The sequence below is a fragment of the Sciurus carolinensis genome, chromosome 10 (genome assembly GCF_902686445.1).
Source record: "Sciurus carolinensis chromosome 10, mSciCar1.2, whole genome shotgun sequence".
NCBI lineage: Eukaryota > Metazoa > Chordata > Mammalia > Rodentia > Sciuridae > Sciurus > Sciurus carolinensis.
Genome location: NC_062222.1, coordinates 82,301,678 through 82,319,126, shown reverse-complemented (window position 1 = coordinate 82,319,126; position 17,449 = coordinate 82,301,678). Strand labels below are relative to the sequence as shown.

Genomic DNA, 17,449 nt, shown 5'->3' with positions numbered 1-17,449 from the left:
GGATGTGGCTCAGGGGTAGAGCTTCCCTGAGCTCCAGTACCCAAAAAATAAAACAACTCTGGTTTTTCAGATTGTTCCTCCTTAGATTGCTTCTTCCTACTATATTACAATTCCTTTGTACTCCTTTAGGGAGGGAGGTCTATGGAATATTCCTGTCCCTCTTCTCATACCCATCTACCTGACTTCAGCTAATATTTATAAGATGAAGACTGAAATCCATCTCTAACCCCTGCCTCTCTCTGAGTTCCTGACCCAGTTTCCAAAAGCTTAAATTAATATCTTTAACTGGATGCCCAAAACCATCTCAAACTCAACGTGTCCTAATACAATCCCTTTTTTCTTTCAAACTTTGTCTTATATTCCCTATTTTGATAAATGATATTGTCCTTTACTGTCCAAATTTAAAAGAGTCATTTTCAAATCCAATGCTGTCTACTAGAATCCTCTGTGATGTTGGAATTTCTCTCTGTTATGCACTATGGTGGTACCAGGCACTTGTGGCTGCATACAGCCATGAAATGTGTCTGGTGTGACTGAGGAAATGAGTTTTTAACATAGTTAATATTAATCAGTTCAAATTTAAGTAACTACATATGTCTATCCTATTAGAGAGCACATCAATAGTTTTTCATTTTACCTAAATTATTTTCACCACTAGGTCCCATTCAGATTCCAGTTCCTAAATTTATCTTGGAAATAGCCTTCTCAAAGCATTCCGCCTTTCCTAGCTCCACTGTCACCATCTATGTCCATTCTTTCCCCAGATGTCTTCACTAGCCTCACATTTTATATTTTATATAAGATCATATCTGAATCTTGGGAGGATGAGGCAGAGGATCACAAGTCCAAAGTCAGCCTTATCGAGGGCCTAAGCAACTTAGCAAGACCCTGTCTCAAAATTAAAAAAAAAAATTAAAAGGGCTGGGGATGTGTTCAGTGATTAAGTGCCCCTGGGTTTAGTCCCTGGTACTACTACTACTACTACATCTACTACTAATAAATGAACATATATAGTTTATCAAGACTTCCATGGTCTCATCTTCCTTTGTCCTTGGTCACTCTCTCACCATCACCACCACACACTCAGCCCCTCCTATGATCACTTAACTCAACTCTTTTCTCCTCCTCCATATGCCCAGTAATACCTCCAAGTTCTTGCATACTCTGTTCTGACTAGAATATCCTTTCTTTCTGTGTGTTACATGATTTCTTCTTATATTAGAAGGACCACCAATGCTGCCTCCTCATTCATGTCCTTCCTGACCATCCCATGGAAACAAAGCTGCTACTTTCTTTGCATTTTCATAACATTTAACAGTTACCCTATCATAGCACTCAGCACTATGAGCAGCATTTGCTTGTTTATGTGTTTCACCCTCCTCCAAAGCAAGATAAACACCGTTCTACACAACATTTTCACTCTCATTCATGAAAGAATGAAAATCTCAAAATTCCAAACAATTCCATTTATAATTAAGGAACAAAAATATATCACCTGAAAAACTTGCGTGCCTTTTTCTAGACAGCTAAAATTATAAACCTACGTATTTTTTTTTCTTATTGTCTCTTTGAGCCATTACTTCCAAAATGAATGAAAATAGAGCACTTTCTTTATTTTTCCATAACTGAATTTAGTTAAATCACATTAACATCTCAAGCTTTATCACATATTATATTCTCCCCATGAATAAAAGTGATTTGCAGGTTAATTCCCAGGCAAAATAGGATGTGTGTTATTAGAGATAGGTCTGAGGGTTCCTTAAAAATCAATTCCGCAGTCATTTCTGACCACAGTTTTAAGTGGATGGCTCTGATTCCAAATATGATCTGAAGACCATAATAACATTCATTTATTTGCAGTTGGAGTCTGTGCCTAATACAGTTTTCATGCGTATTCAACAAATTCTTAATGTGGTAATCCTTTTAAAGTGCTTCACCCATAATAAGAGCTCAGTAGGTGATGATTATTAGTTATGAAATTCAATAGTTCTGCATATTCTGAAACTGCAATATTTTTGAATACTTAATTACAAATTTATTCTGCTCAAGTGCTGAGAAATTAGAAATTTTATGGTTGACGTGTATATATGTAACACTAACAGACATTGTATTTTTATTTGTGTGTTTTTTTTTTTTTTTAAAGCTTAAAATCATGTAATCCAGATCACAGAACTGCTTTGACCAAGTTTATAACCTTAAAACATGACCTTTTAATTTTTATTAACCAATAATTAACCAACTGCAAATAATTTTCTCTTCAGGGCATCAATGAAAACTAAGCTGGAATTATACAAAACTTTTAGTATCATTCTGAAAGCATAATTATACTACTCTATATTTAGAATATAGCGAATGCTAAAAAAAAATTTATTTATTTATTGAACAAGGATTGGTTACAGATGAAAAGATGTATCTAAAAGTTCTGAACTTTTTCTACATTGTATAGCCTGCTTTCTCTTACATATTTTTTTCAGCTATACTGGTGGTTTTTCCAAAAACAACAGATCTGCATTGCCGAGTATACACTCTTTAATGCAGATACTTATATTTATAGGTTTACTTTTTCAATTGTTCAATCTTAAAAACATGTAAGCCCTTAACATAAACCCCCTAATAAAGAACAATCTGCCAAACTTGGTCATTTTAATGTTTTTCTTTTTGCAAACAGTTTAATAAATAGTTCTCTTAATGACTACAGATATTTAAGGCTGTTTGGTAGTACTCAGAAATATCACAGTAATGGTGGTTTTCCTGATTGATTTGTAGTCTTTAATTATAAAAAATGTAAAACAGATGTCAAACCAGTAAGACTGCATTTATGCATCCATCATTTTCAGGATTGTTGGTAACCTGCGCATATTTCCCCCAAATAACTTTGCCTCCTTGTGTTACAAGGCCCAATTCGCTCACATTCACCTCAATGACTGTACCTTTGGTAATAACACCCAAAGTTGTATATAGTGGAGATGAGGGATTCTTTTTCACACCAAGTATTGGTAGGCAAAAGGTGGCTTTAAGTTCAGGATGTGTTACATGGGCCTTCTTGAAACGTAAGCCCATTGGTCTAATGAATCTTTCATATTTAGGTGGTTTTCTTGTAAAGCCATCTCCAACAAAGCAGACTTTAGTAACCATCCTCTTCCAGGCCTTCTTTTTTCTCTTCCCTGTTCGAATCACTTTTAATACTTCTGTTTCTCCCTGGGCACGAACCTTGGGAAGGGGGACTTCCCATTTTCCCGCCTTCTCTTTTCGTTTTTGTTTAATCATGTTGGAAAGTACTTTTGCCCGAGTCTGTCCTTCTCTGTCTAGAAGATAGGCAGGAACTGCTCCCTGTGGAGTCTTTTCATCGTTCTTTTGTTTGGTGTTTCTCTTTTCATGCATCTTGATAGTCTTTTTCATTTGAATTTTCTCGGCATGGCGCTGTTTATGGTAGAGCTTAGCTTTCAGGCCAATCAGTTTTTTTGCCTTCTTTGAACGTTCATGAGCCTCTCAACTCTCCTTTTTTCTCTTTTTCTCATGGTAATCCAAACGATATCCATAGCGTTTACGGTGTAATTCAATATATTCATTTTGTGGCATGGTGACAGCCGCAGATCTGCGGGGTGCAGTCTCCGGGGTGAGTAGAAGCTCTTAATTTTCGGGTACCAAAGACCCACAGGCCGACACCGCGCAACGCGGAACAGGAAAGACTATTTGTGTGTTTTTGATTGATGCCTATCACCCCTGCTGGACTATATCTTCATGAAGGTAAGCTCCTTGTCAATTTTTAACTATTGTTACAGTCCCATCACTTTAAAAACATGGCACCTGGGAAGCACTTGACAAATATTTGCTGACATTGTATTATTCATTTGCTTGAAAAACTGTACAGGTACCATACTAGAAGCTAGGGACACAAAGATACCTCAAAGAAAGTCTTCTTCCATCACTGATCTGTAGTGCAATTGGAAGTCCCTAAATCAAACTTCAGATTACAATAGAACAGGGTGAATGTTTTGAGAAGCATTCACAGGAGTGCTGTGGGAAATAGAAGTGGGTAGCCAACAAGTTGGGACCAGAAGGATAGGGAGGAAAAGCTTCCCAGAGGAGGCAATGGTCTAGTTAATCTCAAAATAGGCAAGAAAAAGAGAAAACGTAGAAATGAGCAAGATAAAAAGGAAAGGTTTTTTTCTTTTTAATAAAAGAGTCTATAAGAAAGATTGACAAAAAAACAAAGTAAGAAAAGTAAGGAGAAATTGGAACATATGCTGTGAACCACATTAAAGATTCTGAATTTAATTATGAAATCAATCTGGAGACACTGAAGGATTTGAAACAAAGAGATAATAACCAGAAAAATAAGTGGGGTGGACTAGATCTTTAAACTGTCTTCCAGTTTCAGCAGTCTGTGATTCAGAAATGTTGAATGCTAAATTTAGTGTTCAAATAGAGTAACTATACGTATTAGAGTAGACTAAATCAGTATAACAAACGACCCAAAAATATAAGAACAGCAGAGGTTCATTATCCTCTCAGCAGCCCAGGGCAGATGCTCCTGATGGCCCTTTGGAGGACAAAAAGGATCTGTTCCTCACAGTAATTCTAGGTAAACAAAGAACTGCTATATTCAACTGATGGCTCCCAAGGTCACACTGGTCTTCATGATCTCCTTTCAGTCCTTGTGAATGGCTTCTGGCTAGTAGAAACACAGCAGTGGGAGGCTTTACCAGTTGGATCTGGAAGGAGCACACACCCCTTCCATTCAGAAGACCTGTTGGCTAGAAGCCAACAAGGTGGCACATCTAACTGCAAGGAAGACAAGGAATTGTGTAGTCCAGCTGTTCGCTTACTCATCTCCACCACACTATTTTAGTTTGGAGTTTGGGAGTATTTGTACTTTCCCCAAGATGGTTTATTTTATTTTCTATTTTAACTATCTTGGACTATGCATATTTCATTATAAGAAGTCTTGAATTCATCTTAATAGGAAGTAGAGTACAAATTATAAATAAAGCAAACCATAAATCTGGCTAATGTCAACAAAAGGGTGTAGTATTTTACGATTCACAAAGGACTTTCACCCTTTTATTTTCAAAAAGCAACCCTTTAATGTAAGCAGGAAACTGTTGTTAACATCATTTTTAAAATGTGTGATTTAGAGAAGTAACTTACCTGAGGTTGCCCAGTTATATTCATTCTAGCAGTTATTTAAATTTAGAACATTTAATTTTCCTGAAATCCCTCTTAAAATGTAAAAGTAGTTTTCAAAACTTAAGAATGATTTTTTTTTCCTGATTCAAAAGGACATATTTATCCAGAGTTCATATTGTGATTCATTTTAAGCACCCTGATTTACATAACTCTGCTAACTCAACTTGATCACAAAAGCCCAGGGTTCATGGAAGTATAACTGCTGGTAACAATACTGCAGACAGGCTCCACCCAAACTATCTTCATACTCTGAAACACATTTGCAAAAGACAGAGAGAAGGCGTCCAAGATGCAGGTTCTCATGTTAGCTCTGGGCACAGTGTGGATATTTAGGCTGGGTGCAGTGGTGGACGTGGTGGCAGATGCCTGTAATCCCAGCAGCTCAGGAAAATATAGGAGGATTGTGAGTTCAGGGCCAACCTCAGCAAAAGCAAAGCACTAAGCAACTCAGTGAGACCCTGTCTCTAAATAAAATACAAAATAGGGTTGGGATGGTGGCTCAGTGGCCAAGTGCCCCTGAGTTCAATCCCTGGTGCCCTCCACCCAAAAAAAAAAAAAAAAAAAAAAAAAAGATTTAGGTTGTATATGTGATTCCTAGGACTGTCTTCAAATACTACAAACTGAATGGCTTAAACTATGGGAATTTATTGTCTCATGGTTCTGGAGGCTAGACGTTTGATCCAGGTGTCAATGGGGCCATGCTCCCTCTAAGGTGCTAGGGAAGGATCGGCTTCATGTCCCTCTCCCAGCCTCTGCTTTATAGTTCTCTGTTTTATAGCAATGTAACTCCAGTCTTCAGAGAAAACTGTGACACAATCAAATTCTAATTTGCTAATCTGTGGCTTGAATTTAATCAATGACAAAGGATGACATATTAGAAAATTAACAGCCTGCAAGGAAATGAAAAGAGCTTTCCTATGCCAAGAAAGAGTTGAAAAATGTGGCAGTAAGAAGAAGCCAACGAAAAATTGCAAATGCTCAGGCCATGTAAGGCCTGTCCTTTGGAACATTTTACCAGCATTTGGCATGCTACCCCAACAAACCATCCCCTGGAAAGTGAGCAGCGTGTCAGCCCCCCACATCTATGTAAGTTTTCCACTATCTCCACCAAGCAACATCCTTTGGAGGACATCACATTCAGCTCCTATCTTCATTCCGGATGACTTTATAATCCTTCTGGCACCTAGCTTTTATGAATTTCAACTGTGACCCTATAAAACCAAACCAAACCCAAGATAGGGGACAGAGACTCCAACGCTTCAATACAAAAACCCCTCTGCAGTTCTTTCTTTTTTCCCCAGCCCAACCCAATTTTTCTACCCAATCCTTTTCTAACACCCCAAAGAAAACAGGACAGATAGTAGAATGCTTTTGCTGTTCACTAGAGAACCAGGAAGGTGTTGCTTCCTTGAAAATTCATGTCCCATGTCTGGCACACACACACGCTCTGCTGCTTTAGTTTCCTGACCGCCTTGTTCACACTGACCAAGTCAACATCTGTGGATGGCAAGACTTTACAATTAGAGGAGGTGGAAAGCAGGTATTAATTTTAAAAGAAGAACAAAGAGAAGAAAAAGAAAATAAACTTCTGGTAGGACTTGTATGTCAAACTTCCACTCAACTTTCTCATCCCCTCTACTCCAGGACTTGCTTCCCTAAAATTAAACTGAAGAGATGGAATCACCTCTGATCCAGGTTGAGACAAGTTGGGCAGCTTTAGAGGTTCAATAGTGACAACTTGCTAACGCTCTGTAATGCTGAAAATTGCTAAGGCAGTGGCATTCATTGGCCAATTAAAAAAATCAGGTGACACCCAAATAAAATACAGCTCATTCTTGTCTCTGCTTTTCATCCAAGAACCAAGGTTCTGCCAGAGGGAGCTGATCCTGAGTGTCCTGCTAAAATAAAGTCCTACCATGAGGTTGGCATTCCTGGGCTGTTTCTTTAAAAAGGGATGGAAGTTGGGACAAATTTTGGAAGGTTATAGAGTTAAAGTCAAATGAAGAAGAAAGGAAGAAACCTAAGAGTCTGCTAAGATGTCGTGCTGCCATGAATTTGGTCATAAGAGACAAATTAAGCAGCAACTGTATAGTCATCACACCCAGACATGAGTAAGCAGCACTCAGTATTCCACAAAGAGGAACCCTGCTTACATTGTCTCCTCATGTCAGCACAAGGGTCTTATTGCAAATGTTTGTTAGTTCCCCTTGATTCAACTACCTTTTTATTTTTACAATGAAAGAATTTTAAATTCAAACATGAACTGATCACTTTATCACTTAAAACCCTGTAGTGGCTCCCTGCTGCTCTTGAACTTCAAACTCTCACCATGGTTTATGGGACTTGCTTCTATGGCTTGTGTCTAACTCTACAGTTGCTTCTTCCCAAATGCACTCTATGGTCCACCCACATCAAACTCCCTGTCATTCTTCTTAATGTGCTCTTTTTGTCCCCTGTCCCTGCCCCCTTCTTGCCTCCTACCCTACTTTTAGTTCTCTTCTGGCTGCTCAGCTGCTTGGTTGTTCGAGGTAATGATTTCCTCTTCCTCTTTCTCTTTCTTCTTCTTTACTTAACTGGTTCACTCCTACTTACCCTCCAGGCCTCAGTTCTGGTTTTACTTATTCTGGAAAGCCTTATCTGTCTGTCTTGCAAATCTGGGTTAAGTACCCTTCCCATGAGTTTTCTTAGACTCCTATTTCCCCTTTGATCACATATCACCCTCTGTATTATAAATGCCTGTTCTCTAATCTCTCTCCCATTCTTCCTACCCTACGACACTCCACATCCTCCAAGATCAATCAAGGAGCCTGATAATCATGCTTACAAGGACTCTAGCACCACATAGTGTCTGAGCAAGTAAATTCTCAATAAAGGTTGTTGATTCCATCTTTCTACTAGAATGTTCTGTGCTGCAATAGTAGATAGAGGTAGAAAAGTCTTTGGTTCATGTGTTCCTCCCAAAGTTTTCCTGTTTAACCCTGGACCATTTTTTTAATATGTGGTTACACTTCCGAAAATGACACTCATTGCAGTCACTGCATAAAAAGAAACTGGGATAAAGATAAACAAACCAACAAAAACACTTCCTTCCCTTTATAGTTGTTAGAGGACTCAGACTTTTGTAGTTCTGGAGATGCAACACAGGGGGGTCTTTACCACTGAGCTACATTCCCAGCCCTTCTTATTTTCTATTTTGAGACAGGGTTTCACTAAGCTGTCCAGACTGACCTTGAACTTGTGATCTTCCTGCCTTAACCTCCTGAGTTGCTGAGATTACAGTCACATGCCACTAACCCAAGCAAAAACTTTCCAAACAAGTTGTTTGGTTCAATCCTTGTTTAGACTATTCCCAAAATCAAATTATTACTGATCATCAAATCATACCTGGCTGATACCAGAATTCCTGAATCCTCAGCTGCCTTCCATAACCACAGACATCCCCAGACAGCTTGGGTCAGGACCACCTTACTCATTAGGCTCAGAAGTAATCCAGGGTCCAGGTTCCATAGTATATTTACAAGGTAATGAAAATGTTCTCATTGTTTTGCAAATCAATAATAAACTTTTAGATTAAAAAATTTAAATACAATATCCAGTCATGTCCCACAGAACAATTCCGTCAATGACAGATCACATATATGAAGTGATCCAACAAGATTATAATGGAGGTGAAATATTCCTATCTCTGAGTGACCTCTGAACCATTGTAAAAATGTAATGCAAAGCATCACTACGTTTCTGATGATGCTGGTGTAAACAAACCTACTGCACTGCTAATCATATAAAAGTATAGAACTTACAATCTTATACAGTGCATCCTACTTGATAATGATAATAAACAACTGTTTTGAGTTTGTATATTTACTATATTACACTTTTTTCATTATTTTAGTGTATACTCCTAATTTACTGTCAGGCAGTGTGCCCCGTTATGCCAGTAGCAGCCTTAAGTTGTTCACTTTGTCTCTGTTTGCATCAAGAGACCACAGGGAGTGATTGACTGTAACATCTAGGCTTGTATAAGTACATTCTGTGATGTTTGCATAATACCTAACCATAAATGTATTCTTCTTTATAACACAGACGTAAAATATAATTTTAAATACATTTTATGGAGGAAAGAGTCAAAGAAATAAATAGTGCCTTAGGCCCAAAGTTATGATGTAGCCCTGCTGAGTGCCTGAAAAGTCACATGTGTGCAGAGGATAAGGCTAAGAAATGTGAATCATCTCACATGCCTGGTGGAACCTCTGATAAGGGAGTAGAAGCATGTGGAAAATTCCAGGATAGCTTTTGTGCCTCTTGCTTGAGGGATGTCTGATGAGCAGACTGAGGCTTCTCTTGCCCCTTTCCTCAGTGTACAGTGACCATCAGCAACCCACTTGACCTCACCAGCTGCTAAAATAAAATTGCTTCCATTAGTTGAAGAAACTAACAACTAGTTCAATACTTTAAACACTCAACTCTTTATACAAACAGAAATAAATCAAATATATCAAGTAGTACAAACAAAAATATATCAAATAGTACTTCTTCCCTAAGATGAGCCCAGTAGTCTTTCAAGTTTGCACCCACGACTGGTCTACCCCTGGGGTGATCTGGGCAAACTGGGCAACACCCTCTCCAAACCACGAGCCTGCAGCAAGACTCAGCAACTACCTGAAAAATATAGAACATTCCCTCATAGCATGTGAAGTGTCTTACAATCCATTCACAAAAGGGAAGTGGGTGTAAACTATGCAATAGGCCTGCTCACATTTTCATTTTTAGGGGAATTTGTGTTCAGGGAAGATGCTTTTCTCTGAGCCAACAGGTAATTAAAATGGAAATTTTCAGAGATGCATCTAGAAGAAATAGAATCAAATAACATAAAACATGCAAGCATCACCTCACTGTAAGATTGCTTACTACAATCTGCATTCTGTAAATTTGCATCCAGGCTGATAGGCTGAACAATGGGGTCATAAGCAACGGCAGTTGCTCAGAACTCAAAAATTCCTGATCACTTGAAATCCACAAAGAGAGAATTGTTTACTTAACTAAGCTGTACCAGGACCTGATTTTCCACCCTGCAAGTAAAAGATCCCAGATAAAAGTGTGTACTCATGATTGCAGAGTATTATAAGTAATACAGAAACGTACAACAGCAAAAGAGCCTAAGAACAGAGGAAAATAAAGACTCTATTGTGGGCAAAAACCAACAGTAGTCCGTTAATTCAGAGTAAAATCCAAGATCTTTACAATGGTCTACACTGCCCACTATACAGCTCTGAGCCACCTCCCACCCACCCCCAGCTGTCTGCTCTCAGCACGCTCATCTCCTTACTGTTCCTAATATGCCAAGCTCGGCTTTGCTTCTGACCTTTGCAAGAAGTGCTCCTGATACCTGCAATTCTCTTCCCCAAGATATACACAGGTCAGCTCTCACACCCTGCAAGTCTTTGCTCTAATGCTGCCTTTCAAGGAGCCCTATCCCCAACCACATCATTTACTTATTACACTATCTCCCTGTGCTGCAACAAAGGCCAAGGGCGAGGACTTTTTCCTGTTGGTTCACAGGTGGTTTCCAAGCACCTAGTATAGGGTCTGGATACCTAGAAAATGTTGAATAATTATGTTGAGTGATTAAGACTAAAAATGATACTTTATCTACACTAAAAGACCCAAGTGAGTAATTGTGGAAAATTCAAGAAGCATTGAGGGAATTAATAATTCTAATAAATGGAAAAACTAAGTAATTCTGACTAACATTTCTTTTTAAATATTTTTTTAGTTATCAATGGACATTTATTTATTTATTTACTTATTTATATGTGGTGCTAAGGATCAAACCCAAGACCTCACACATGCCAGGCAAGCACTCAACCACTGAGCTACAACCCCAGCCATTGCAACAGGAAAAAGGTGCTTTTCCAAATTTCAGAAAACTTCAGGAGTAGTATATGGTGAAAGGATCATATACACAGGCTATGGCTATAATTTAATCTGACTTAAACGTAATTATATTATAAATTCAATTAGTATCTCAATGTGTTTTAAAATTATAAGTAGAATCATTTTAAAATAAAAGATAATAATGATTCTGCTTTATTTTGTTGTTTTGTTTTATTTGTATAATTTTCACTCAGAGACACACTAGGTACAGAATTAGTGAAAAAGTCTTGCCCAGCACCTGAAATTTCCTCTTCAACAGCACCAACTTTGAGAACAGATCAGTTTAGGAAGTGCAAAATCACAGAATTTAGTTGAGAAGGAGAAATGTGAGCACGAGGAGAAGTGATTTTACAGAGCTATAAAGCTATAATTTTTAAACCATTAAGAACCTATTTAAACTGGGCATGGTGGCACACATCTATAATTTCAGTGACTCTAGAGGCTGAAGCAGGAGGATCACAAGTTCAAAGCCAGCCTCAGTAATTTAGCAAAGCCCTTAGTAACTTGGTGAGACCCTAACTCAAAATAAAAAGGGTTGGGTATGTAACTCAGTGGTTAAGCACCCTTGGATTCAATCCCCAATACAAAAAAGGAAAAAAAAAAAAAGGAACATAAAAGAACATGTACATATATATAAGTATATGTGTGTGTGTGTGTATATATATATATATATATATATATATTTAACCTATAGAACCATACCTATGCAAAGATGTGATGGGGAACTATAATGTTGAGCTTCCCCTTTGTTGGGAAAAGCTATTCAACAATTTCTAGAAAAGTAACCATAAGAAACAATTTTCTTATTACTCTGCTTCCTCCGTAGAAGGAATTCTCAAAACTCAGCTTTATAAGAAGTAGTTCTCCAATCTGCCTGGAGAGAATAACATCATTATTAGGCAGGTTTGAACTGTAGCATTTGCAGAAGGGAAAGTACTACCCATATCCAACAACAGCGACATGAAGGTAGTTTGTGCCTTTCGTATGTGTAAGCTTCATGAAGGAAAAAAAACTGTCTTTTTTATCCCTATATCTCATGATTTATGCTTTGATTGTTGAAGGAATGTGTGATTCAGAAAATGGACCAATCACTACTCGCTAGACTCAGCATGGGAATGAAGTACAAGCTAACTGCTTTTCATTCTAAGCACATAATTTATATTTTCTGGGATTTTTGGGGTTTTGTTTGTTTTGTTTCATTATTAAATCCCACAAGTGTTTCTTGAATTTTTTTTCTGAATTGCTTATTTCAATCTTTTTGCATAACTTAAGTTTTGTATCCTTTTCATTCATTCAACAAATATTTATTCATCCTGAACCAAACTTCCTGTTTCAGAACAAAGAGAGAAAGATGCCTGAGAAACAAACATCTAACTATGGATTCCACCAGTCTGTAGGGAAAGGTCCTCCAGTGAGCTGCCTAATTGCCCCCAGACTCTGTAACTCTGCATGTGATCTAGAATGACACCGTGGAAGTGGGAGAGCTGATTGAGATCATGTGTGTAGACAGGAGCTTTTTCACTAAGTTTTAATTGTATTCCCTGCTCCAATGTCTTATTAAAAGATGGGAAATTTAATGAATATTAAGCAAATCCAATTCAAGCTCCAAGAAATTAGGAAAGGTCACCCTGAGAAATCCCTTTTCTAATGGCAGTGAACGTGCTGTGTGTCACCATGACCCCATTTCATTTTTTCTCTGGGAACACCAGAAGACTGCATTTCTCAGCCCTCCTTGTCCATCGTGGGTCATGTGGCTCAGTTCTGGTCATTGAAATGTGGGAGCAGTGACATTTGGCACATCCACGCCTGATCCTTAACTAAAAACCAGATGCAGAAAATCTCAAGAGGACTCCCAGGCTGATACGCTGGTAGAGACAGAATGAAGGCGGGTGGTATACGTTACTGCATGGAGTAGACCCCTTCACCCTCTCCGACCTGCAACGAAGTGGGAAACACCCACTGTTCAACTTGGGAGTTATAATTGTTTCATTTTGTTTCTGTAACAGTGAGCACAACAGTGAATGATTTACCCCATAAACCTACCACATAGTTCCAAAACTGTTCCCTCACTAAACTTTTTGAGACTTAACACTGAGTCTTACCATGTTGGTGCCTGATTTAATACTTACCATAATGCCCTAAATAAATCTTCTACATATTAGCCATATGTGAATTGAACTCTGCCATAAAATAGGATTAAACACGTGTATATATTTACATTTACACACGTGTCTTTTTTGGGGGGAATGGTTTGGGGATTTAACTCAGAAGCACTATACCACTGAGTTACATCACAGTTCTTTTATTTTTTATGTTGAGACAGGATCTCATTAAGTTACTCAAGCTGGCCTCTAACTTGTGATCCTCTTGCCTAGCCTCCTTAGTTGCTGGGATTACAGGTATGCACCAACACACCCAGCTACACATTTATGTTCACCTTGCATACACTAGGTATTTTAATTTAAAATGTAAACCTATTTCTTGAAGTCATTCCAGTTCAGGAAATAACCAAAATGAGATGGCAATTCAAATGACAATGAGAACATGACACCCATTTTCCCAGTCACGTCACTTAGAGAGAAGGGATAGTGTGGGAAAGAGGAAGTGCTGTCCTATAGATAAGAATCATGATGGCATTTGAATACTGATGTGTCTGGGTCCTCGAGGCTCATCTTCTTGGATAATATTCTCCAGGCAATTCGGTTATTGCTACTGTAATTTCCATTCTTTCTCCCAGCAGTCATGCTTCTACCATTGCTGGTCCAGGTTTTGAAAAGCTTTCATACCCCACCTTTGGTGGATCTTTCTTTCCAACACATAACCATTCATTCCTAGAAGTACAAGTATTTGACAACAAAAGGACAGATTGTCATTTCAATTTTTACAATCCTCTCACTGATAGACCTTATGATACTTTTATCCAGAGTTTTGTTGGAAAATATTTTTAAATGATAGCCTTAAAAAAAAAAAAAAAAAAAAAAAAAAAAAAAAAAAAAAAAAAAACTCTTCCCAACTACAATCAAACCATGTCCCAAGCTGCAGTTTCTAATCTATGAGTTATATTTTTACCAGAAACTAGTAGTCAATATTTATCTTTCTTCATTGCTTAAATGCTCTATTCTCAGTGGCCTGGGTATCTGTCAATACCAAAGTGAACTGCACTATTTTTAGTGTAAATTTTGCTAATTATAATATATTCAGAAAGGTATGCACAGCATAAGTGTTCACTTCAACAAATCTCTTTTCTGTGGTCAGTTGACTGGCAAGTTCATTACCTAGTTAATTTGCTTTTCCCAGGAGTCTTGGAGACTCTTACAAAAAGCAATGGTATAATAGTCCCTGATATCCTAACACCCTAACACCTTTGATGTGAGCAGGAAGATTCTCCCTACTCCTCTGCTGCCTCTTACCCATACTTTCTTAAACTTTTGCTACAAAAATAATCAATTAGACTCAGCACTGTTAGTTTATGTCATAGAGAAACTTTTCAGGTTTGATGTTATTTATTTATATGCTTACACATATTGATTTTGATTAAGTAGCACTTTTTATTTACATAAAAGCATCTCAGGGGGAGAATTCATATTAGCACTGTATACAACAAAGAAATAAAGAAAAGAAATTTGCATGGTTCACTAAAATTATATTTATAACAGACTTCAGTGAACTCCAGAAAAGAGGCAGAATGGGAGGGAACTGGCCACACATCAGACCAAGGAATCCTTTCATGTCTCTATCCATATATTTACCACATGCTGTGCTTGCTCTCATCACAGTCTTCAAATATCGAGAGATAAAGACACTGGCTTTATAGCTGCATGTACATTTCCATACAATCAAATCTTCCCTGACTTCTCAAGCATATCTAAGACACATCACTATTTAAAACTACAAAAAAATGGAAATTATGCCAAAAAGTGTCATTTCATGGTTCCTAAGAAAAAGATCATGCCCACTTTTATTCACAAGAAAGTGGGTGGTGATGGACCAAAAAAAAGCCTTCCTAGAATGATTCTTTTCACCACACAAAACACTTCCAATCATTTCCTCTTTTCTAATCTTCTTATTTTGAATTCAATTAAAATATCAGCTTTTATCTTACCAAACTGTCCAGGAATTTGGTCTACCCCAGATGTAATCATACAACAGGCTATCATTTGTGCGTGTGTGTGTGTGTGTGTGTGTGTGTGTGTGTTTGTGTAAAATACACACACATTCATATATATTTCTAAAAAATATTATTAAAAAGTTTTACAGGAGCTGAAGAAGTGGCTGTTGTTGGAGAGCACTTGCCTAGCATGCGCAAGGACCCCGGTTTGAATCCCTGGCCCCTCAGAGGGGAAGAAAAAAAAAGTTTTACAGCTCACAGCTAACAGAGGATTTTTAGGATTGTGAAACTATTGAATAGACCACTATAGTGGGACATACATGTCATTACACATTGTCAAAATCTATGCGATGTACAACACCAAATGTGAGCCCTAATGGAAACTAGGGACTTTGAGTGTGCTGTAGATTAAATGTGCTCCCTTCCAAATCCATATGCTAAAACCCTTACCCCCAAGTGGTAATATTAGGAAGTGAGGCTTTTGGTAATTGACTAGGTCATGAGGATGGAACTGTCATGATTGAGGTTAGTGCCTTTTGAAAGGAAATCCTGGAAAGTTCCCTCCTTTGCCCCTTGCACTGTATGAGATCATAGCATGTATGAACCAGAAAGCCAGCCTTCACCAACACTGAATCAACCCACACCCTGATCATGGCCTGCCCAAGCTCTAGAACTGTGAGAAATAAACCTCTGTTGTTTATACGCTCTTGTCTAGAGTATTCTGATGGCCACAAACAAATAAAGACAGGGTGATAATAATGTTTTAATGTTACAGTAAGGCCATGCCTTCTGTGTGTTCTCTTGCTTTTCCCTAGTTGGGTAAGTTTCTGCTTCCAAAATCCTTACAATCTAGGAAAAACCACTGTTTCTGAAAGTCTCATTTTTTTTTTCCTTTTATAATTCTTAACTTTTACAAATTACATGATGATAAAATCTGACAAAAATTGCTCATGCAAAATAGTTTCATTTAACATTAGAGAAGTTAATAAAGTGCCTATCACAATAGAATTGTTGTTGTTGTGTAAGCAGGGACTTTCCATGATTTTAGTAATACACAACTTTAAGATGAGACCACAGTTAGAAATAATTTGAGAAATTGGCATTGCAAAAGATTGAGAATGAGTGGTTAAAAACAACCCATGCTGTAGGAGCTCAGATGTTTTTACTGCCATTAGTGCAACCAAACTTAAAACAAGCCCTCCAAACAAGTTGAAGGCATCCTGGAAAACTACAGCAATTCCAGAGTTACAAAGGATTTTTCTTTACCAATATAACTTCCAAAGAGAGTACATTGATGCAATCAGAGACCCAAAGACCTACACTAAACCTGTAAACAGCCAAATGCGAGTGCTGTCTGACCCAGATAACCTTCATTGTAACTGTCACCCAGGCTTGTACAACCATCTGTTACTATAATAATGGTAAGGTGCAGTAACATCACGAGCATGTTATGAGTGACTGAATTCTCCCACAGTGGAATAAATAATTGCTGCCTCTTTGATAACCCACCAGAGTATTAATGGAAGCAACAGCCACATGCTATCCCCCAGTCAATGCATTCAGAGCATCTCAAGCCTTCTAGAAACTTAGACATTCTTTTAGGTCAGCTCACTTCAATAGGTGCAGTCAATTGGAAGCCCTAAAGCCACACCAGGCCCAGACCTCCTCACTTTCCCCTGGTTTCAGCCAAAAGACCCATAAATCTTATTTTGAAGAAACTTTTCTTATTTATTCACACAACTCTTGCACCTATACTCCTTCTTATTGCATGCAACTACATTTTCTCTTTATTTATTGTCATCTTATCTATCAAGACTTTCCTAAAGTCTGCCTTTATTTTAAACTGACTTTTAAAAATCTGTATGAAAAAAAAGGCAGTATAGAATTACATGACTCTGGTTTCCTTCTCCCCAATCTTCTCACAACACCCACCACCCAATCAATTCTACAAGCTCCTGTCAGAGACATCATTTTAAAAAGCCCATATTTGATCTTGTGGTTGTCACCAACATGCACACTGGCCAGCAGATGCCCTTCTCAGCCTTACCTGCTCGACCTTTCTCCTTGCCATTGCTCAGTAAATCGTGGTACTTTCCCACTTCTGGTCCTTGCATCGCCTCCCTCTGTGACTTTTCCCCTCTTCCCAGGGGGAAAATATTCATATACCTTTGCCTTTCAATTTATCTTCCCAGTAAAACCCTCCTTAACTCCCTTTCC

General features: G+C 38.0%; 2 pseudogenes; both read right to left on the bottom strand.

Moving 5' to 3' along the window:
• Positions 1-2,192: 2,192 nt before the first annotated feature.
• LOC124994658 (ribosome biogenesis protein NSA2 homolog) lies at positions 2,193-3,626 on the bottom strand (annotated as a pseudogene).
• A 10,238-nt stretch (positions 3,627-13,864) lies between these two features.
• On the bottom strand, positions 13,865-16,826 carry LOC124994257 (transmembrane protein 50A-like; annotated as a pseudogene).
• Positions 16,827-17,449: the final 623 nt, after the last annotated feature.